This window comes from Bufo bufo, chromosome 10, assembly GCF_905171765.1.
Source record: "Bufo bufo chromosome 10, aBufBuf1.1, whole genome shotgun sequence".
Lineage (NCBI taxonomy): Eukaryota > Metazoa > Chordata > Amphibia > Anura > Bufonidae > Bufo > Bufo bufo.
The window spans coordinates 49,895,880-49,919,564 of record NC_053398.1 but is presented as its reverse complement, the minus strand read 5'-3'; positions in this window follow the sequence as shown (position 1 = coordinate 49,919,564).

Genomic DNA, 23,685 nt, shown 5'->3' with positions numbered 1-23,685 from the left:
TTCACACTCAGAAATTGTGTTGTAATATATATATATATATATATATATATTTAAATGTGTCCAGTTTCCCCCCCAAGCACGGGTGCCCTCCCCAGCTTTTGTATTCTCCTGCAGACGCATGCCAGCGCGCCGAAAGGGGGGAGATGCCGCCCGGATAACTAGACAAATGTCCAGTTGCGGGTGCATCAAAAGACAGATGATCAAAGAGATCCTCTGCCCTTTGATAAAACACCTCCGGCAGCGCCGGAGATGTTTTACATATGAAAGGACAGGGGAACAAAGGGCTGAAATTACGGCGCCGGAGATGCGCGGTTACTTCACAGGCGGAGGATCAAAGCAATCCCCCGCCTGGATGCAAGCGCCAGGGCGCATGGGCTGGTGTGGTGATGTCATATCAACGCGCCAGCCCACGTGTACTTGCCTGCAGAAGTGCGCGCACGCCTGCAGCACAGGGTACTCGAGAGCGAGCACCGCTGGATTTATATATTTAAAATTTGAGCCAAGCAGCCCCATGGACAAGCGAGAACCATCATCAGGAAAATGAGCAAGCGAGGATCATCCCCTGGAGACGAGCATTAACCCCCTATACCACCAATGCATTAACCCTTTTATTCTAACCCTATACCACCAATCCCACTGCCCTATTGCATTAACCCTATTATTGCCTAAATCCCACTGCCACCAATATTTCCCCCTACAATATTCCATTGCATTCCCTGATTAACCCCTTCACTGCTCCACCAACCCTGTGTTAACCCTTTTCTATATACCCTAATATTAACCCCTGCATATACCCCTGGCCTGCATCATATTAACCCTTGCAGTGCCAATCCCCGATTCCTCCAATAGTAAACCCAGCATATACCCCTAGCCTGCATCGTATTAAGGGCTCATGCACACGACCGTATGCCCTCCGAGACATACGGTCCGTGAGCTGGCCATATGTCCCGGAGCGGCATACATCGTGCGCACGGGAGCGCACCGGAGCGCACAGCATCATAGGTTACTATGATGCTGAGCGCATCGGGCCGCCCGCGGGGCTATTGTTCCGCACTCATAATATCATATGAGTGCGGGACAATAGTCTGGCGGGCGGCCCGATGCGCACAGCATCATAGTAACCTATGATGCTGTGCACTCCCGTGCGTACGATGTATGCCGCTCCGGGACATATGGCCCGCTCACGGACCGTATGTCTCGGAGGGCATACGGTCGTGTGCAAGAGCCCTAACCCTTGCAGTGCTAATCCCTGATCCTTGCAATATTAACCCCTGCATATACCCCTGGCCTGCATCGTATTAACCCTTGCAGTGCCAATACCACATAAATAACCCCTTGTTATCCTGTAGGGACAGTTTATAGCCAGGTGAGTGGGTGCTGCTGTTAATACGTGTGTATGAAAGTGTATTTTTAGATAGTTTGTGGGGTGAAATTGGGATTGTATTGTGTTAGCATAGTCAGGTTTTATAGTGTTGTTAATGTATTGCGGTGTGCGTCTATATGTATATATATCTATATAACCATTAATATAAATATATATAGATATAGCGGAAATAATTGACTGTAGACTTGTGATTGTTTAATAAATACTTTATTGTTCAAAGCATAGTCTTATAGTCTTTTGTAGTCGGCGCCGTAGTACAACATAGCGCACGTAGTTCAGGAAAAGGTAGAGCAACAGGCAGAATAAAGAATAAATAGGCGGAGTCGGCAACAGATGATATACGCTTATTTATGAATATTAATTATTACCCAAAATATTAATAATTAATATTTCCTTTTACAGAAGTATATGCAAGGGTTGTAAGTTACTCCAGGGGTGTATGAAGGACTGGAGGGGCGTATATAATACACAAAGTAATCTGGTTATATAGGAAACAATGGCAACAGTCTAGGAATAGAATAGAAGGGACTAAATAAATACGGAGATAGACATAAATCTCCAATTTCCAATAAGCAAACCTCCCTTCGTCAATGGTGAGCTAGGTCCAACTGTTAAATTAATATTTTTGCATTTGGGATGTAGTGAAGTATTTGTTGACTATACTGTGAACTTAGGTAGAGAGGCTTGGACAGAGAACATAGGGACACAAGGTAGTGTAATGTTATATTGTCAGCCTAGGCTTTGCAGTTCAGTCAGGTAGCACATATACATCTGAGGCCCAGTGCAAATGTTGATTTTTACAGCAAACCTTCTTAAGTTTTCCTAGGATACCTGTGGTACGTTGTTGCTTTTCAGTTTTTTGTGCAGCTACAGACTTTGGTAAAGTCCTGCTGGTCGAAGGAAGACGTTCCTGGAACAATAGGATTTTTCTCAAGCAGCTGAAAGAAGACAAAGCACCAAAAGGAATACAAGGTCTGCAGGATAACTATGGCACCTGAACTACATAAGGCAGGTACTAGTTTACTTAATCTTAAAAAATTAAGCAAGCATAGTACATTTAATCCAGTTGTACCTAGCAGTTATAGTTCTGCTGAAAACCTATGGTCATGTTTGCTCAAGCAAGCCTATAGTAATGATAAAGTATATATAGATAAATAAGACAATCAAAAAGCTCCATGTACTGGCTAAATTAGTATCCGTCTTGGAAGATACTCTTTGGAAGCCTGAACATTCAGAGATGGTTGTAGATAAGGTAACAGCTTCTGATGCAAATGTTTTTCAAAATTCCCATTGCCTGTGCTATTTTGAGGAGGCAAAACGTGTCCATATTTTAGAGACACAGTTACAAAAGGAAACACAGAGTAAGGGTCCTTTCAGACATCCGTAGTGCATTGCGGATCCACAATACTTCCGGCCGGCACCCCCATAGAACTGCCTATTCTTGTCCGCAATTGGGGACAAGAATAGGAAATATTCTATTTTTTTCAGGAGCCGTGGATCGGAAGATTGGGGGCGCGCTCTGGAAATGCAGATGCGGAGAGCACATAGTGTGCTCTCCGCATCTATTACGTCCCCATAGAGAATGAATGGGTCCGCACCCGTTCCGCAATTTGCGGAATGGATGCAGACCCATTATATGGACGTGTGAATGGAGCCTAAGGCCTCATGCACACAAACGTATTTTCTTTCCGTGTCTGTTTTTTTGCGGACTGTATGCGGAACCATTCATTTCAATGGGTCTGCAAAAAAAACAGAAGGTACTTTGTGTGCATTCCATTTCTGTATTTCCGTTCCGCAAAAAATAGAACATGTCCTATTATTGTCCGCATTACGGAAAAGGATAGTACTGTTCTATTAGGGGCCAGCTGTTCCGTTCCGCAAAATACAAAATGCACACAGACGTCATCTGTTGTTTTTTTCCGGATCCATTGTAACAATGCCTATCCTTGTCTGAAAAACGGACAAGAATAGGACATGTTCTATTTTTTTTTTGTGGGGCTACGGAACGGACATACTAATTCGGACAGTACACGGTGTGCTCTTCGCATTTTTTGCGGATCCACTAAAATGAATGGGTCCTCATCCAATTCGCAAAAAAAACAAAACGGAACGGATATGGAAAGAAAATACGTTCGTGTGCATGAGCCCTTATGCTGAGATCAGTGATTTGAGGCATGAACTTGATACCAGGTCACTATTGTAGATTAGTATGCAGAACCGCATTAATGAGTTATCCAAAATGGTGTCAGACTTTTCCTTGTCCCATAGCTCACAGTCACATCCAAAGAAATCTGTGTTTCAATGAGGGCAACATGGGGACTCCAGAGTCCATGAGATTGAATGTCCCAAGTCCTAGTTTAGGGAAATGTATGGGACAGAAATCTAAAAGTGTTTCATTAGCTATGGAGCAGTACAGAAAATCTGTGACAAGTGAGATATGCACTGTAAAAAGCCCTAAGCTTGATGTAGGATACAGTGCCAGCATAGCTTGGAGTGCTAAAAAGGAGCAGGCCTGTTGTAAATCCCACAGCAATGAAAATCACAGAAAATATTATTCTGTAAAATGTTTTACTTGAGGTCAAATGGCCATATTTCTAAAAAGTGTTACTCTGTAGTTAATATAAAACAGAGAACATATGATAAGCCCAGCTGGACTGGGAAACAAAATAAACATTTTTCTCCAAGGAAAAGTTATAGATACATGAATTATGGCGGAAAAAGGGTCTCTCGCAGCCTGTTGTGTCTGATATACATTGTCATGGTGCTCCGTTTGGCTCTCCTTCTCCGGTGGCCGAGGTGGGCGGCGTCTTGCGTCCCGCGTCACCCACACGGGATGACGCGGGTGATCATGTGAGTGCGCCGCGTCGGCCGGGGTGGAAGGGGTGGTGCGCTATGATGACGCGATCCCCATTCAACATGCTGGATATGCGTCATACATCGACCTCAGGTGCATTGACTTTGCTGGACATGATTTACTGATTGTTTCAGGTGCGAATGTAGCATAAATACCCGCTCTTAATTCACTTACATCAGCCTCCTGATGAAGCCAGTAGGGTGGCGAAACGCACGTTGGGGCATAGGCATTTCTTTTGCCTCGGGTACTTCGCTCATCATGGGTAATTAACAATGTTCCTCACGGTTATATTGTGTTATTTACATGCAATGGTTGTGTGGTTTGTGGGTTCACCATTGGGCCATAACATATGATCTGGTGACTGGATACTTTTCTGACAGACCACTGGCTGCCCCAAACCACCTGCATGCAGTTCTATCTTCACTGTATGTTCATTGACATATTTACTGTGGGCATTTTGTTGATGTATTTTGCACCATTGTCTATTGCAGCTAGCAGCTGTGGTCACTTGCAGCCCCCCTTTTTATACACACTCTGATATGCGGACCCTTTGACCTACTTTGTGTCATTTTTGACTGGACACGGCTCCGGCCTGACATTGGTCCCCATTCATCGTGTGTATATTTCAGTTGTACCATCAACTATTATCTTTTTGCACCGTATTAGTTTTACGTATTCACACTGTGCATTGTGGAGGCTATTCACACATGTTTTACCCAGGGATATTTACATCATTATTACATTCAGCCAAGTACCTGTGCGATTTCCTCTATCAGGGGTATCAGGAGTGAGGAGATCCAGATATCTCCTCCCCCTTTTCTTTTGTTTTCACCATGTCCACTAATTTTTTGTATTAATAAAGATTTATTATATATGTTGTGGAAATTTTATTAGGATGTGTTTCTAATATATTGTGTATTGTCATCATGTCTCTCAGTGTCAGGGTAAACCATTGGAGTGGATATCTCCCTGTGTATGTGGAGACACAGCTACCGGGCGCAGAGGTCTCCGTCGGCGAATGGTCCATGAGCTAAGCACTGGGCTGTGGGCCCGGGGGAGACTGATGTGTTCAGCAGAGCAGTGTTTTGTTGGCTGATGTATGGACGCCGGCTAGGGCCCCCGCGCAAGACGCGGATTTATTGGCTTGGCGTGGATGCATTTGTTAAGAGAACAATATATGAAAGGAACGTGCGTTTGTTGTCTCTAGTGCGCTGGGGATAATGATGCTGTCCTGTAAATAAACATGCATGAGGATCATAGTAACTTTATTTGGCATTGATCACTGAGCAAGGCTGGATAAAGTTAGCTCCAGTGGTAATGGGTGTTAGCTGGCTATGTTATTCTAAATGATGGTGTCTTGTCTTCCTATGTCATCACTTCCTGCATCCTTGTTCCATGAAGTAAGTGGTCGGGTGATGGGCCAGACCCTTTTCTATGGTTACACCTATTGTGAGTAAACAATAAAAGTGTACACATTGGGCAGGAGCAGGCAGTTGCTCAGCAGAACTGAACATGAAAACACCTTTGTCTGACTGCGGTTGAGGGATTTACCTTTCCTTACACAAAGTTTGATGAGAGCGGATTTCTAATATTAATATTTCTACAACATATATTACATGAGAATATTTTGGTATCATTTATGGGGGCTATTGGGTTTGTCCGGGTAGGCGTTGTGTCTGATATACAAACTGACAATGGCCAGGAGAAGGTTCAATCCAGTGGTAATTTGTGCAAAAATTACTATTCTAATGTAGTTTCACCTTGTGGTCCTGGAGCTATTGTCTAGGCTAGGAGATGGTGCTGTTTATGGTTAACACCTTGTCTGTCTGTGTCCTTTTGTGTAGATGCGTGTCTTTGTTTCATGTGGCACCATATATTAGCATACAAAGGACTGGCTGCTCCCTCACAAACAGGATGTCTCATTGTGGTATCTACCTGTCTCCAATAATATGCAATTGCACATAATGGGTGGGTCCATATGTAATAAGCTGTATGTTGTGTAGCAAGCATATATAGCTGCACTGGAAAGGGGGACCCCATAAGGTTCACAGGGGGACATAATCTCTAAACACTGATACCTTTGTGTCTTTTATGTTAAATCTGCAAGAGTTGTGTGCAGAGGTCGCGCTACATTTTTTCTGGAAGAGTAAAAATACTGCTCTTACCATTTTTGAGGAGTATTTTCAGCCGATGAGGAGTACGGAAGTTACAGTAATTCAAATAGTTAATATGAAGGCCTGTATAGCATTAATGGGTTGCTATTTATGCATGGAAACCATTACTAGTACTCTAGAACTGTCTTCCATGCATAAATAGCAAATTTAGACAATTTTTTATTTAGCTGAGGTCCCTGTTGCTCTGAGGGGTCGGTACCACTGAGGGAGGTCACTGTTGCGCTGAGGGGTCGGCATCTGCCTCATGCACACGACCATTGTTGTGTTCCGTTCCGCAAAATGGGGTTCCATTGTTCCGTGATCCGTTTCCGTTTTTGTTTCTGTGTGTCTTCCTTTAATTTTGCAGGATCACCAGACATAAAGGAAAGTAAAAAAAAAGTCTAAGTCAAGTTTGCCATGCAAATGATAGGAAAAAAACGGACGCGGACAACAATCTTGTGTGCCTCCGCATTTTTTCACGGTCCCATTGACTTGAATGGGTCCGCGAACCGTTTTCCGTGAAAAAAATAGGACAGGTTATATTTTTTTGATGGACTGGAATCACGGACGCGGATGACAAACGGTGCATTAGCCGAGTTTTCAACTGATCCATTGAAAGTCAATGGGTCCGCAGAAAATCACGAAAAACGGAACAACGGACACGGAATGAAACAACGGTCGTGTGCATGAGCCCCTACAGTGTCGGATAACAGCTGGTTCAGGCGGCTCCTCTGGGCACAGGCGCTGTGCGATCACTGGCCTCTGCCTCCTGCATTACTACTAGCTCGTGGAGGGCTGGACGCGGCTGCATGTTGATGGAGGCTCCAGGACACGCGGAAACATTTCTAGTCAAATCAGTTTTTATTGAAAAATAAAAGCATATATAGTACATACAATGGTAACAGTCTCACCAAATTACATCAGTGCAAAAAGCAGGTTGTAGAGCTTCACAGTTAACACAATCGAGTGTAAATTAGGCTTCGAGGGCAATAGCCCGACAATACAGGTACGTGAAGACAACCAATCGTATCTAAGAATTTCTGATACCACTACATGTGTGTAAGAAAATATCTGGTGAAGAACATAAGGAAACAAAAAGACATACATAAAGACACAAAAAACATGGTAGTCCTGTCATCTATGACTTTTTCCAATGTTCTCTAAGACAATCCATCTGCTGGGACAAATGGCTAAACCTCAAGGCGCAATTGAAAGGTTCGGTCAAGATCTGACCCCATGTCCAGCATGGTCTCCCTCATCAGGCTCAAGCTACCTGGAATGTGTGAAGTGGATCCATAGGATAGGCTTAGTCTCCCAACACCCTACCCTTGCTGTTCTCCTCCATATCTATCTTCTTAGCATACTTTATCCATGGTTCCCAGACCTGTAAATATCTATCTCTAGTATTATAAGTCCACCCCACTAACTCTTCCATGCTGCACATATCGCTCATTTTCTCATGCCACATCTTAAGGGACGGCGGGTCTTTATCTCTCCATTTCACAGGGACTAACAACTTAGCAGCTGCAATCATATGTGTAGGGAGGTTCATTCTGTTCGGTCTGAAGCCAGCTAGAGGTAACCATAATAGGACTAATTCTGGGGTGAGCTTCAGGTCAACAGAGCAAATCAGGTTAATCAACTTTTCAATACCTTCCCAGAACTCCTTCAGACTCGGACAGAACCACCATATATGTGACAGAGATCCTTTATCCTTCCCACATCTCCAGCAAAGATCTACCGGCACCAGACCCATTTTGAATAACAGTTCAGGTGTTCTGTACCACCTAGTAAGAATTTTTAGGGAGTTTTCCTGAGTCAGAATACATTTGGAGAACCCATGTGAATGAGTCAGGATATAGCTCCTGTCTCTGTCGTCCAGTGTGCAGTTCAGCTCTCTCTCCCAGGCGCTAACGTAAGATGGTGTACAGTACGCGGAAACATTTCTAACATAAACTGCCAAGCAAGTCACAAGGTTTTATGTGAGGTGAGGTCTGTTATTTTTTCCCCTTTTTTTAGAGAGCATTTTTCTTATAAAGCCCATCCACAGCTATTGGTCATATCCTGCAAAGCAGCCAGAGCACAAGCATCACAGTGCCAGCCTGGGTGCCCCCAAAATAGTGTATATCAAATTACAAGCATAACAGCATGCAGTATAATGTCACCTTGGCCCCAGCCGCCCCATGCAGTATAATTTCTCCTTGGCCCCAGTCGCCCCATGCAGTATAATGTTTCCTTGGCCCCTGCCGCCCCGTGCAGTATAATGTTTTCTTGGCCCCCACCCCCCAATGCAGTATAATGTCACCTTGGCCCCAGCTGCCCCATGCAGTATAATGTCACCTTGGCCCCAGCCGCCCCATGCAGTATAATTTCTCCTTGGCCCCAGTCGCCCCATGCAGTATAATGTTTCCTTGGCCCCTGCCGCCCCGTGCAGTATAATGTTTTCTTGGCCCCCACCCCCCAATGCAGTATAATGTCACCTTGGCCCCAGCTGCCCCATGCAGTATAATGTCTCCTTGGCCCCTGCCGCCCAGGGCAGTATAATGTTTCCTTGGCCCCTACCCCCCAATGCAGTATAATGTCACCTTGGCCCCAGCCGCCACATGAAGTATAATGTCTCCTTGTGGCCTCTATACAGTATAATGTCTCCTTGTAGCTGCCCCATACAGTATAATGTCTCTTTGTGGCCCCCATACAGTATGATGTCTCCTTGAGGCCCTCATACAGAAAAATGTCTCCTTGTGGCTGCCCCATACAGTATAACGTCGCCTTGTGGCTCCCATACAATATAATGTTTATTTGTGGCCCCAATTCAGTATAATGTCTCTTTGTAGCCCCCATACAGTATAATGTCTCTTTGCAGCCCACATACAGTATAATGTCACCTTGTTGCCCCCATACAGTATAATGTCTCATTGTGGCCCACCTCCCCATACAGTATATCTCCTTGTTGCCCCAGTTTTTTTTTCTTCTAAATGTGCATTTATCATGATATATATCGTTATCGCGATAAATTTCTTAATATCGTTATCGTGGGAATATTTTTTATATCACCAAACCCTAGGCCCAGCCACCAAAGCACCCTAAGCATACCCACTACCATCAAGGGCACCTCAACTTCCATCTGGCTGGTGTTCCCTGCAATAGAGTGCCCCGGAGGATTTCGTACTGTCCTTCCCTTTACTGCACTGCCGGCCCAGGGAGGCTCTGCTAACCGTGAGTAAATGAACTACTACCCCCATCGGCCCACCGTTACTCATATGTTGCCCCTGTGGTCTGGCACATTGCATATCCTTGCCTCAGCCACCTCTAATCTTTGTTTATTGTTTGTGTAAAACAGCACAGCTTTGGAGCTGTTTTAGGGCTCTTTCACACTTGCGTTCTTGTCTTCCGGCATAGAGTTCCGTCGTCGGGGCTCTATGCCGGAAGAATCCTGATCAGGATTATCCTAATGCATTCTGAATGGAGAGAAATCCGTTCAGGATGCATCAGGATGTCTTCAGTTCCGGAACGGAACGTTTTTTGGCCGGAGAAAATACCGCAGCATGCTGCGCTTTTTGCTCCGGCCAAAAATCCGGAACACTTGCCGCAAGGCCGGATCCGGAATTAATGCCCATTGAAAGGCATTGATCCGGATCCGGCCTTAAGCTAAACGTCGTTTCGGCGCATTGCCGCATCCGACATTTAGCTTTTTCAGAGTGGTTACCATGGCTCCCAGGACGCTAAAGTCCTGGCAGCCATGGTAAAGTGTAGCGGGGAGCGGGGAGCAGTGTACTTACCTTCCGTGCGGCTCCCCGGGCGCTCCAGAGTGACGTCAGGGCGCCCCAAGCTCATGGATCATGTGATCACATGGATCACGTCATCCATGCGCATGGGGCGCTCTGACGTCATTCTGGAGCGCCCCGGGAGCCGCACGGACTGTAAGTATACCGCTCCCCCGCTCCCCACTACTACTATGGCAACCAGGACTTTAATAGCGTCCTGGGTGCCATAGTAACACTGAACGCATTTGGAAGACGGTTCCGTCTTCAAATGCTTTCAGTACACTTGCGTTTTTCCGGATCCGGCGTGTAATTCCGGCAAGTGGAGTACACGCCGGATCCGGACAACGCAAGTGTGAAAGAGGCCTATTACACAGCTTGGTAACCTCCAAACCATCAAAGGGACAGAATTATTGCAGGTACAGGGCTTACACCTCAGCCCTGGACCTGTAGTATACATCATTCCTGCAAGCGGAGTTAGCAACGCTTCTGGGCTGCTGTTCCAGCACTGAAACATTGCTAAATAGCTGGTACAGTGCTTGCAGCTGCCCAATGAAAGGAGGGGGGGGGGGGGGGGCAGGTTGCTAAAACAAGACACAGATAATGGCAACCATACGTACTGCAACTAGATGGTTGCCACAATCTGGAAAAGGTCCAGAACGCCAAGGCTTGTGATGAAAACTACTCAATAACAGCCTAGGGAGAGCATGCGAACATCCAAGCAGCATGCATGATGACAGCAAGGGCACAACCAAGCGCCCTTGTGCCATGATCAATCATGTAAAGAGTCACTGCCCCCTGACTGAGCACAAAGTTTGGTGCTAGATGGTGTGCCGAGACAACTCCTTTTAAGGTCCCCTTTACATTGGCCAACAATTGAGGCAATTATCGGGAAGGAGAGCTTCTGGGAACACAACTTACACTGCGTGCAGAATTATTAGGCAAATGAGTATTTTGACCACATCATCCTCTTTATGCATGTTGTCTTACTCCAAGCTGTATAGGCTCGAAAGCCTACTACCAATTAAGCATATTAGGTGATGTGCATCTCTGTAATGAGAAGGGGTGTGGTCTAATGACATCAACACCCTATATTAGGTGTGCATAATTATTAGGCAACCAATCCTTTCCTTTGGCAAAATGGGTCAAAAGAAGGACTTGACAGGCTCAGAAAAGTCAAAAATAGTGAGATATCTTGCAGAGGGATGCAGCACTCTTAAAATTGCAAAGCTTCTGAAGCGTGATCATCGAACAATCAAGCGTTTCATTCAAAATAGTCAACAGGGTCGCAAGAAGCGTGTGGAAAAACCAAGGGGCAAAATAACTGCCCATGAACTGAGAAAAGTCAAGCTTGCAGCTGCCAAGATGCCACTCGCCACCAGTTTGGCCATATTTCAGAGCTGCAACATCACTGGAGTGCCCAAAAGCACAAGGTGTGCAATACTCAGAGACATGGCCAAGGTAAGAAAGGCTGAAAGACGACCACCACTGAACAAGACCCACAAGCTGAAACGTCAAGACTGGGCCAAGAAATATCTCAAGACTGATTTTTCTAAGGTTTTATGGACTGATGAAATGAGAGTGAGTCTTGATGGGCCAGATGGATGGGCCCGTGGCTGGATTGGTAAAGGGCAGAGAGCTCCAGTCCGACTCAGACGCCAGCAAGATGGAGGTGGAGTACTGGTTTGGGCTGGTATCATCAAAGATGAGCTTGTGGGGCCTTTTCGGGTTGAGGATGGAGTCAAGCTCAACTCCCAGTCCTACTGCCAGTTTCTGGAAGACACCTTCTTCAAGCAGTGGTACAGGAAGAAGTCTGCATCCTTCAAGAAAAACATGATTTTCATGCAGGACAATGCTCCATCACACGCGTCCAAGTACTCCACAGCGTGGCTGGCAAGAAAGGGTATAAAAGAAGAAAATCTAATGACATGGCCTCCTTGTTCACCTGATCTGAACCCCATTGAGAACCTGTGGTCCATCATCAAATGTGAGATTTACAAGGAGGGAAAACAGTACACCTCTCTGAACAGTGTCTGGGAGGCTGTGGTTGCTGCTGCACGCAATGTTGATGGTGAACAGATCAAAACACTGACAGAATCCATGGATGGCAGGCTTTTGAGTGTCCTTGCAAAGAAAGGTGGCTATATTGGTCACTGATTTGTTTTTGTTTTGTTTTTGAATGTCAGAAATGTATATTTGTGAATGTTGAGATGTTATATTGGTTTCACTGGTAAAAATAAATAATTGAAATGGGTGTATATTTGTTTTTTGTTAAGTTGCCTAATAATTATGCACAGTAATAGTCACCTGCACACACAGATATCCCCCTAAAATAGCTAAAACTAAAAACAAACTAAACTACTTCCAAAAATATTCAGCTTTGATATTAATGAGTTTTTTGGGTTCATTGAGAACATGGCTGTTGTGCAATAATAAAATTAATCCTCAAAAATACAACTTGCCTAATAATTCTGCACTCCCTGTATAGTTGCCCTGTGTAAACGTGCCACTGATTGTGTCCATCGGGCAAAGGCATCGCTGGTGCAGTCACCTAAATCATCATTTCTGTGCTGCATATCTGACTGTGAAAATAGTGATCTGCTGCCTAGAAATAATGATTCTGTATGGGATAAGTGGTCGCAGCAGTGATTCCTCATTCCCATGCAGCAGAGGTAATATACATAGTAGTAACATAGTACATAAGGCCGAAAAAAGACATTTGTCCATCCAGTTCGGCCTGTTATCCTGCAAGTTGATCCAGAGAAAGGCAAAAAAAAAAACAACTGTGAGGTAGAAGCCAATTTTCCCCACTTTAGGGGAATAAAAAATTCCTTCCCGACTCCAATCAGGCAATCAGAATAACTCCCTGGATTAACGACCCCTCTCTAGTAGCTATAGCCTGTAATATTATTACGCTCCAGAAACACATCCAGGCCCCTCTTGAATTCCTTTATTGTACTCACCATCACCACCTCCTCAGGCAGAGAGTTCCATAGTCTCACTGCTCTTACCGTAAAGAATCCTCTTCTATGTTTGTGTACAAACCTTCTTTCCTCCAAACGCAGAGGATGTCCCCTCGTCACAGTCACAGTCCTGGGGATAAATAGCTGATGGGATAGATCTCTGTACTGACCCCTGATATATTTATACATATTAATTAGATCTCCCCTCAGTCGTCTTTTTTCTAAAGTGAATAACCCTAATTTAGATAATCTTTCAGGGTACTGTAGTTGCCCCATTCCAGTTATTACTTTAGTTGCCCTCCTCTGGACCCTCTCCAGCTCTGCTATGTCTGCCTTGTTCACAGGAGCCCAGAACTGTACACAGTACTCCATGTGTGGTCTGACTAGCGATTTGTAAAGTGGTAGGACTATGTTATTATCACGGGCATCTATGCCCCTTCTGATGCAACCCATTATCTTCTTGGCCTTGGCAGCAGCTGCCTGACACTGGTTTTTGCAGCTTTAGGTGATTGCTCTCACCCCCTCTGACAGGCAGGCAATTATTGTTTATGAATGTATCATTCCCGGTAATTGCCTGTGTAAGGGTGCTTTCACATGTATGTAGATTTCAAAACAGAAAATCCATCCATCCAAATTTCTATGCATTTCCGTACTGGATTCGCACCAAAAGCCGCACGTGTTACTTGTGATTCTTGGTGCAGATTTGATGCAGTTTTGCCACAGAACTGTTCCACTGAAAAGGGTGAAATCTGCACTAAAAATCACACAAACAATTTGTAAATCTCCATGTTAGGTCAATTTCCACATGGAATAAAGAAGCAAAGTGTACATTAGATTTTACTAATCTTACACTTTGCTGGTACTGTATTATGCTACAGTTTTTGTGCACATTAATCTGTGCAGAAAAAAATGCACGTAATCCACATTTTGTGCAGGCACCTTAAGGCCACCTGTACACGTCGCAGAATATGCTCAGTTTTCCCATGTGGATTCCTGTGTGAAAAAAAACCGCAGCGTATTACTGTACCAGCAAAGTATATGAGATTCCACAAATTTCATGTATACCACGCTGATTTCTTTTCAGTGCGAAAATTGACCTGCATGTTTTCTCTTTTTTTTTTTTTTTTGCCGTAAATGTAAACCCTAGCAATTTTATAGGCTTCAGGCGGTTGCAAAGCAAATACATCAATGTGACTGTGCGTTAGAGCTCAGGCGGTGCCACAACTGTTTGCGCCAAAAGGCAGTCAACTAAGGCCGCAGGCCAGAAGAGGCCTGCACCACAGACAGTGGCGTGGACCAGGAGGGAGGGTTTTTCCTTTCATTCTGCACTTTGGAGCTAGACAGTACTGGGGCACTATGGTTGGGGAACATTATAACATGCTTAAAGAGGTATTCCCATCTCATTGATCATATTTTAATTTGTTACTGAAGTGCCTGTGATCCTTTTTCTAATTATGTTTCTTTATCAAATCCCTACCTATCTTGGCAAAATTTGTTCACTGCTACCCCACTGTTGTCTTCTGGCATCCACTAGATACAGCCATCGCTTGTGTTCCGCATCAGTGGGTCGTGCCTGCGCAGAATACATTGTCTTCCCCCAGCCAGGCCTCACATCACTTGAACGCACACGCCGCACATGCGCAATGGTGACTTCTTCCTGGCCGAGTATAGTACAGAGCAGCTCTGCATACAGAGCATGCACGGCTCTGTACTATACTCGGCCAGGAAGAAGTTACCATAGCGCATGTGCGGCGGCAGCACAGACATCGGCGAGGGACTTGCACAGAATGAGGAAGTGCAGGATAAGTATCTGAGGTCCAGGACAACTTCAAAATAGGTGAGTATCATTTTTAGATAAATAAATTCACCACCTAATCCACCAACGATATCATCCTAATGAACAATAAAAGGGGGTTACTCAGGAAGTCAGGAGGACCTCCAATGGAGGAGATTATGGAGTGGAGGGACGCAGATGGGGGTATATTGTGGGGCAGATGGCGGACATTATGGAATGGAGGGACACTGGGAGGACATTATGGAGTGCCTGGATGCTGGGGGAGGACATTATGCAGTGCATGGACACTGGGGGAGGTCACTATGGAGTGGAAGTAGACAGGGGGAGGACATTATGAAGTGCATGGACACTGGTAGAGGTCATTATGGAGTGGAAGGAGGATGGGGGAGGTCACTATGGAGTGCCTGAATGCTGGGGGAGGACATTATGGAGTGGAAGGAGGCTAGGGGACGACATTATGGAGTGGAGGGACACAGATAGAGGGTATATTGTGGGTCAGATGGCGGACATTATGGAATGGAGGGACACTGGAGAGGACATTACGGTGTGAAGGGACGCAGATGGCGGACATTATGGAATTGTTGATCATTATTAGAGATAAGCGAATTTCCGGTTATGAAATTAATTCACGCTTCGTTTACTGGTAAAAGGTGAATTGTGTTAGGGACCATAACGCAGTTCTATGACGGAATGCATAACGGAATGCCTTTAGAGACATTCCGTCATAATAGAAGTCTATGGGCTGCATAACGGATCCATTTTGCAGCCCATAGACTTCTATTATCACGGAACGAATAACGGAATGCCTCTAAAGGCATTCCGTTATGCATTCCATCATAGAATTGTGTCATGGTCCCTGGTAACGGAATCCATAACACAATTCAAAATATGAAATTCACTCATCTTTAATCACTATGTGTACGTGTTGCACAGTCTGGGGATCAATCTGTGTATGTGTCGCAATTTTGGTGTAAAGCTAAATTTACACGTCCTTGGAGCACGGTCCGTGATCTCCCGGCCTGGCCTCCTGCTGAGTGCAGAAGCGCACGGTGTCATTGGTTGCTATGACGCCGTGCGCTTCGTGCCGCCGCTGCTGTACAATAATACACTCATATAGATCATACGAGTGTATTACAGTTGTAGGAAGGTGCAAGGGGCCGTCATTGATGGAAGGTATGTCTCACAGAGATTCCTGGCCTCGGTAAGGTAAGAGACGGTAGTTTTATGTGTCAGCGGCAGCTAGTGCTGACTGACACGTTTTTTTGTTAATATGGCTGTAAAGCCGATCCAGGCCAGCTCTTACTGGGAGTAGCCAAAGTGCTCGGTGGGTGGCTTCTCCCCACGCTCCAGGCCAGGTTTTCTTGGCCTATATAAAATCCAGCCAGCAATCTCAGCTGGGTGTGGTTTATCCTCCATCTGACAGAGAAGCTGGGGAGTCTCTGTGTTTTGGGACCTGTGAAGTTGTGCCGTGCTAAAGGGCTGAGCGCCGCATGCCGGGAAACAGGCCCCTAAAGCCTGCTGTGGACCGCGGGTGGAAAACTGCTAACCAGGTGAAGATTTTGTTCTATGGACGTTGCATGGTGTGAACAAACACCAAGACTGTGAACGGTCATTTTTGTTTTTCCTTATGTGTGAATAAACACCGAACTGCTTATGTTAAAGACTTTGTGATTGCCTCTATACTGCGTCCGCTAGCCTGTCTACCAGAGCAAAGCCCCACAATTGGTGTCAGATGCGGGCAAACGCAGTGAGGCAGGCCTGAAGGCCGAAAAGTTTTTTTTGTTTTTTTCCGGGCACAAGTGCATGTCCTTTATTAAGCCGGCAAGGTTACGACCCGTGTCCCCGGATAAAATGGAGGTGGTCGTGAAAGCCCTCGTGGAGGCTAACTTGCAGCAGCGGGAGGCTAACAAGCAGCAGCAGGAAACTAACCAGCTACTATTACAACATGTAATGGTGTTGCAAGCGGCCGGAGCGTCTCAGAACGTCCACGATGCCCGGAAAGCTGTCCGTGCGGCGATCCCTAAGATGTCCCCCTCGGATGACGTCGAGACCTATCTGGCGATGTTTGAAAAGGTGGCCGTGAGGGAGAAATTACCCCGAGACCAGTGGGCTGAGGTCGTCACTCCGTTTCTGGCGTCTGGACCCCAGCAAGTGTTTTTTGATCTCCCCGATGATCAAGCGGCCGACTACCCGACCGTAAAAGGTGAGATCCTAGCGAGACTGGGGGTGAATGTATTGGTCCGGGCTCAGCGGGTGCACCAGTGGGAATTTAACTCAGCTGAACCCGCGAGACCACAATATTATGACCTGCTACACCAGTTGCAGAAATGGCCGCAGCCTGACATATTGACTCCCACTGCTATGCTGGACCGTCTGTTGGCGGATGTGTTTTTGAGGGCTTTGCCGTACCCTCTCCAGCACAGGATCGGCCAGGTACAGTCAGGTCATAAATATTGGGACATCGACACAATTCTAAAATTTTTGGCTCTATACACCACCACAATGGATTTGAAGTGAAACGAACAAGATGTGCTTTAACTGCAGACTGTCAGCTTTAATTTGAGGGTATTTACATCCAAATCAGGTGAACGGTGTAGGAATTATGCATATGTGCCTCCCACTTGTTAAGGGACCAAAAGTAATGGGACAATTGGCTTCTCAGCTGTTCCATGGCCAGGTGTGTGTTATTCGCTCATTATCCCAATTACAATGAACAGATAGAAGGTCCAGAGTTCATTTCAAGTGTGCTATTTGCATTTGGAATCTGTTGCTGTCAACTCTCAAGATGAGATCCAAAGAGCTGTCACTATCAGTGAAGCAAGCCATCATTAGGCTGGAAAAAAAAAATAATACATCAGAGAGATAGCAAAAACATTAGGCATGGCCAAAACAACTGTTTGGAATATTCTTAAAAAGAAGGAACGCACCGGTGAGCTCAGCAACACCAAAAGACCCGGAAGACCACGGAAAACAATTGTGGTGGATGACCGAAGAATTCTTTCCCTGGTGAAGAAAACGCCCTTCACAACAGTTGGCCAGATCAAGAACACTCTCCAGGAGGTAGGTGTATGTGTGTCAAAGTCAACAATCAAGAGAAGACTTCACCAGAGTGAATACAGAGGGATCACCACAAGATGTAAACCATTGGTGAGCCTCAAAAACAGGAAGGCCAGATTAGAGTTTGCCAAACGACATCTAAAAAAGCCTTCACAGTTCTGGAACAACATCCTATGGACAGAGGAGACCAAGATCAACTTGTACCAGAGTGATGGGAAGAGAAGAGTATGGAGAAGGAAAGGAACTGCTCATGATCCTAAGCATACCACCTTATCAGTGAAGCATGGTGGTGGTAGTGTCATGGCGTGGGCATGTATGACTGCCAATGGAACTGGTTCTCTTGTATTTATTGATGATGTGACTGCTGACAAAAGCAGCAGGATGAATTCTGAAGTGTTTCGGGCAATATTATCTGCTCATATTCAGCCAAATGCTTCAGAACTCATTGGACGGCGCTTCACAGTGCAGATGGACAATGACCCAAAGCATACTGCAAAAGCAACCAAAGAGTTTTTTAAGGGAAAGAAGTGGAATGTTATGCAATGGCCAAGTCAATCGCCTGACCTGAATCTGATTGAGCATGCATTTCACTTGTTGAAGACAAAACTGAAGGGAAAATGCCCCAAGAACAAGTAGGAACTGAAGACAGTTGCAGTAGAGGCCTGGCAGAACATCACCAGGGATGAAACCCAGCATCTGGTGATGTCTATGCGTTCCAGACTTCAGGCTATAATTGACTGCAAAGGATTTGCAACCAGGTATTAGAAAGTGAAAGTTTGATTTATGATTATTATTCTGTCCCATTACTTTTGGTTCCTTAACAAGTGGGAGGCACATATGCAAACTGTTGTAATTCCTACGCCGTTCACCTGATTTGGATGTAAATACCCTTAAATTAAAGCTGACAGTCTGCAGTTAAAGCACATCTTGTTTGTTTCATTTCAAATCCATTGTGGTGGTGTATAGAGCCAAAAAATTTACAATTGTGTCAATGTCCCAATATTTATGGACCCGACTGTATCTCCTGGTAATGCCTTAGAGATGATAAACCTGGTGGAGTGCTACAAAGCCACCATAAATCTGCAGGGGGTTCTTTTGGGAGGGGCCAGTCAAACCCCAGAAATCTCCACCCCATACACGGCGACCGATGCCAGCCAAACCCGCCTGGGACGTATCCCCTAATGACCCAGCCCCGGTGGTTTGCTGGTGGTGTCACGAGCCTGGACACATAAGGGCCGACTGTCCCATCGGGGTGAACCCATGGATACCAACTATGGCTACCGCCACTCATTGTATGCCAGGAAGCTGTGTGCCACAGGTACCTCCAAGACTGTAGACAATAGCCACCTGTGCCAGATGGAGGTGGGGGACACTCTGGCAGTGGCACTGCTGATTCAGGGAGCCTGGTGTTCCTGGTAAGAGCTGCCCTAGTGCGGCCCGTCGAGTATACCGGCCGAAAGGTCGCCATTGTGTGCATTCATGGGGACTGAAAGGACTATCCCACCGCCCTGGTCTCTATATCAACGGTGGCCGGCAGGTGGACTCTTGAGGTGGCCGTTGCCATAAAATTACTGTATGAACTAATAATTGGGAGAAACTACCCCGGCACTATGGCCGGACACGAAAGTTACCGATACCCGTGAGACAGATGTGACCCTGGCAGAGTGGCCCAGCTCAGGGGGGAGACCAGAACCCTGGGAACCTGAGTCCGAAGGGCCAGCGGTAGGGGTGACCGCCATTTCGGTGGAAGAGGGGGAGCCAACCCCGCTAATTGTGATGGTGGGAGACATGGAGGACTTGCCGCCAGGTCCAGAGCTAGCCAACCTCAATGTCTCCGGGGATAATTTTGGTACTGCACAACATCGGGACCCAACCCTATCCCGAGCCTGGGAAAATGTATTAATAATAGATGGGGAACCACAACAACCAGGGGCAGAGTCAGTGTTTCCCCGTTTTGTGGTTTGTCAAGAGATGTTGTATCAAGTAAACCAGCTGCGAGGTGAATCCATTGAAGAGTTGGTGATGCCCCAGGCTTATCGCAAACTCATGTTAGAGTTAGCCCACCAGCATGTTCTCGGGGGGTCATCTGGGAATGCAAAAAACGCAGGACCGGATTCTACAGCGGTTTTACTGGCCCAGTGTCTTCAGAGAGGTAGAAGAATATTGTAAGTCTTGCCCAACCTGCCAGATAACGAGCCCCCAGCCACATTTCCATAGTCCCCTGGTACCCCTCCCGATTATTGAGGTCCCGTTCGAACGAATCGCTATGGATCTCGTAGGCCCGGTACCGAAGTCTGCTAGAGGACACCAACACATCTTGGTTGTCCTCGACTACGCCACTCGATACCCGGAGGCAGTGCCACTGCGGCATACATCAGCCAAACTCATAGCTAAAGAGTTAATGGAGATGTTTTCTCGCGTGGGTCTACCTAAGGGGGTTTTAACTGACCAAGGGACCCCGTTTATGTCCAAGGTCATAAGGGACTGCACCACCAATGAATATCGTTTATGCTTAATACAAACGCAGGCTGCGCTGCGGGTGCCGGACACATCCCATACCCGGCACCCAGCCTCTATGACTGCGCGCTGCGATCTGCCGCTATTAACCCCTCAGGTGCGGCACCTGAGGGGTTAATAGCCTGCGTTTGTATTAAGCATAAACGATATTCATTGGTGGTGCAATGCACCGAACACTCCCCCAACCCCAGTATTATAAAGTAAAATCATCCCCCCCCCCTTTCCCCCCAAAGTATTATAATCATTGGTGGTGCAGTGCGCCCCCAACCCCCCATCCCCCAAGTATTATCATTGGTGGCAGTTCCGATCGGAGCCCCAGCAGTGTAAGCGTGGGGCTCCGATCGGTTACCATGGCAGCCAGGACGCTATTGAAGTCCTGGCTGCCATAGTCAGCTCCATGCTGCTGTGTGCACAGGGCACAGAGCAGCAGGGAGAGTGTGATTTCCTATTCACCCTGATAGAGATCTATCAGGGTGAATAGGACAAGGGATGAAAGATCCCAGGTTCTAGCCCCTAAGGGGGTAAATGGGTATTAAATAAAAAGTAAAAAAAAAAAGGTTAAAAAAAACAAACACCAAAATATTAAGTTTAAATCACCCCCTTGCCCAATTTTACATATAAAATATATAAACAATAAAAAAAATTACATATCGCCACGCCCGAAAAAGTGTGAACTATTAAAATATTTAAAAATATCTCGTATGCGGTGAACGCTGTAACAGAAAAAAAAAAACTTGCAATTTGCAATTTTTTTGTCACCTTGTCCCAGCAAAAATTAGGTTAGGACTGTTCTATTATGGTCCGCTGTGAGCCTGACACACACGCTGGCAGGCAACTGCAATTAGATTACACAGGAAAAAAAATAAAAAAGAAGCAGACTGATGTACTAGCCCTAAAAAGGGCTTTTTGGGGTGCTGTCCTTACAGCAGAGATCAGATGAGTCTTTCAGGACTGTAGTGGACACTGAATACACTAGCCTAGCTATCGATTTCCCTATTAAATCAGCAGCAGCTACACTGTCCCTCCTCTCACTAAGAATGCAGCTTCCAAATGAATCTAAAATGGATGCTGTCCAGGAGGTGGGAGGGTCTGGGAGGGAGGGTATGATGCTGATTGGCTGGAATGTGTCTGCTGACTGTGAGGTACAGGGTCAAAGTTTACTCAATGATGACGAATAGGGGGCGGACCGAACATCGCATATGTTCGCCCGCCGCGGCGAACGCTAACAAGCTATGTTCGCCGGGAACTGTTCGCCGGCGAATAGTTCGGGACATCTCTACCTCTCACTACTCGGCAAGTAAAGTTGTTCCTGGGTATGGTGGGGTACTATATGAGGTTTGTCCCCAATTTTGCTACAGTTGCCGCACCATTGACAGGCCTTTTGAAGGGACGCAAGTCAGTGACGGTTCAGTAAAATGAGCAGGTGGAAAAGGCTTTCTCCATTTTGAAGTCTTCCCTGTGTGGGTCCCGGGTATTGGTGACTTCAAGAGGGAGTTTGTGGTACAGACCAATGCCTCTGAAGTAGGCTTCGGAGCTGTACCTCTCAGGACATCAATGGGGAGGAACGTCCTGTTGTTTTCCTGAGCCGGAAGCTTACCCCAGCCGACTAGGTACAGTATAGTGGAGAGAGAGTGCCTGGCCATCAAGTGGGCACTTGAGTCTCTCCGCTATTATCTGTTGGGCAGAAAGTTCCGTCTGGTGACCGACCACTCCCCTCTCAAGTGGATGAGCCAAGCCAAAGAGAGGAATGCTCGGGTCACCAGATAGTTCTTATCTTTACAAAACGTAAAGATTTCCGTGGAACATAGGGCAGGCAGGTTACAGGGAAACGCAGATGCTCTGTCCCGGGTACACTGTCTGGCGGGTGTTCACCCCCTCAGGGTTGAACAAAGGGGGAGGTATGTAGGAAGGTGCAAGGGGCCGTCATTGATGGAAGGCATGTGTCACCAAGATTCCTGGCCTCCTGAGGTAAGAACTGGTAGTTTTAAGTGTCAGCGACAGCTAGTGCTGACTGACACTGTTATTTGTTAGTATGGCTGTAAAGCCGATCCGGGCAGGCTCTTACTGGGAGTAGCCGAAGTGCTGGGTGGGTGGTTTCTCCCCACGCTCCAGGCCAGGTTTTTTTTGCCTATATAAAACCCAGCCAGCAATCTCAGTTGGGTGCAGGGCCGGACTGGGGATAAAAACCAGCCCTGGAAAAAGTTGCACACCAGCCCCACAGCATTGCGTCATTATTTACTTGTTTATAAAAGAGGAAAGCATTCATTTTAAAACACGTGTGTAAACACGAATATGAACTTTGCCCCACGATAGCCCTTTTGTAGAACCCCATTGTTCATATTACCGTTTTACTGGCTAGGGCAGCGCTAAATCCCGGCCATCAGTGACGGTGACGTCACTGGGCTTCCTGGCAGCCCCATGGAGAGCCCCAGTACGTCACCAGATCTTCAAAAAATGCCTTTGCCCTGCGCGATTTAGCGCAGGGCAAAGGAGAGCATCGGAGCATGAACTGCTCCGATGCTCAAGTCAGGGGGGCTGCCTGGGTGAAAATGGAGGTATGTCCGGGTTCAGCTCTGAACCCGAACAACCCCTTTAATTTATACTCAGATATAGTCCTCCTGTAAGTACCTGGCCTTCCCCCTTCCCCCTTCCCCTTCTGTCCCCCTTGAATGTATGTCAGCAGCAGCACCAGGAGAAGGACTGGAGCTGCAGGCTGCACAGGGACAAGTGAGTGACTGGCAACCCCTTCCTGCTGTCACAGAGTTGCTGGATTCTCCTGGAAAAGTTGTTGAAGTGCAGCTGCCTGGAGGTGGTGGGCTCCAAGCTTCTCACAGTCACTCTGACCACCATGCATGGAGTTTCAGCTGCCTGGAAGTGACCTCCAGGCTTCTATGTATGAAGGCACAGTAGACTGCTGGGAGCTGCCTGTGTGGAGGCTGAGCAGCCTGCTGGATGCAGAGAGCTGTGTGATCACTGGCCCCTCCTGTACAGAGAGCAGCAAGGGACTCTCCAGGAGTGGCATCAGCTGGGCAGATCAGCTTCTAGGATATGGGCTCCATGGGTCCTCTGTAGCCCTCACATGCTTCTTTATGCATCACAGCAAGGAGATGATTGGGGCAGTTGACAGCAGGGCTCTGGCTGGAGGTAGCACTTTGTGAAAGGGTGTCACACAGGTTGTCAGGGGCTAGGAGTGGAGAACAT